The 1,134-nt window shown below is 37.5% G+C and overlaps 1 non-coding gene across 1 annotated transcript; it reads right to left on the bottom strand.

The window, feature by feature from the left end:
* Nucleotides 702-774, bottom strand: TRNAG-CCC. Its single transcript has one exon. It is a non-coding gene; the product is annotated as a tRNA-Gly (tRNA).

The raw sequence follows: 1,134 nt of genomic DNA, 5'->3' as shown, positions 1-1,134 counted from the left end.
CTGGATCCAGCGAGAGAATCTTCTCCAGGTACCTCAGATGCCCAGAGCAAACACCAGTGCCCAAAAGCTGGGGCAGAAGATGGGGCCATCCCACCCTCATATGTATCCTTAAGGTAGTTGGGCAGCTACTGTTATGTGTGAATTTCAGTTTTCTTTCCAACAGGCACTATCAATTTCAGCTTTCTATTCAGGCCTAGGTGTCTCCAGGTGAAATGGAAAAAAAATGTTGGGAGTCTCTAATGTAGTGTCTTTAGGAAAACAGCATCACACTGCTTTGCCATGAAAGGCTGTGGCAAAGAATTAAACAAATCCAAAAGTTATAGGTAAAGTGCTTAGGAAACTTTACATTTGCGAATCTCTGGGCAGACGAAAGATACACTGGGGAACGACTGTGAAGATGCTTATTCATTTCGCAAACATTCCTTAAGCACCCTGGTTTGAGATGTTGGCCTAGGAAAGGGTTACCATGGTGTTAAAACAAGAGTGCCTTTGCCTAGTGATTACACACACACAGACACACACTCATGCCCTAGAAAGCTTCTCTCACAAGTTCACAGTTAAACTTCACAAAAAGCACGTCTTTGTGAAGACCTCTGCTTTCCTCTGCATTTAGGAGTTTCTTCATGGCATTTTTTTAAAGGGATATTTTTTTTTCTATTTTTTATTCATTTATTTTTAAATTTGCAGCATGTGGGATCTAGTTCCCTGACCAGGAATTGAACCTGGGCTCCCTGCATTGGGAGGGCAGAGTCTTAACCACTGGACCACCAGGGAAGTCCCCTCTTCACAACATTTTTATAACACATGTTGCATTTTATTATAATTACTTCCTTTGTTTGTTTATATTTGATCTATTAGCTTTCCTCTCCCACTGAATCAGCTTTTAGTTTGTTGATTTTTTTATTGTTTCTTTGTTTTCTATTTTATTAATTTCTGTTTTATTTTTATTATTTTTAATATACTTTCTAGGAAAGATAAGGGGATCAGAGTCAAAATCACTTAAAATTCCAGACCTTTCGCCTTCTAATTAAATTCCATTTTCATCTTATCTTATTATTTGCTGTTCTTAATATTTCTGAAAAATCATTGGTGAAAAGTGTCTCTTCTTACAAAAATTGATTACAAAAAAGTAAC

This window comes from Capra hircus, chromosome 11 (assembly GCF_001704415.2).
Source record: "Capra hircus breed San Clemente chromosome 11, ASM170441v1, whole genome shotgun sequence".
Lineage (NCBI taxonomy): Eukaryota > Metazoa > Chordata > Mammalia > Artiodactyla > Bovidae > Capra > Capra hircus.
This window is presented reverse-complemented; position numbering and strand designations above follow the sequence as displayed.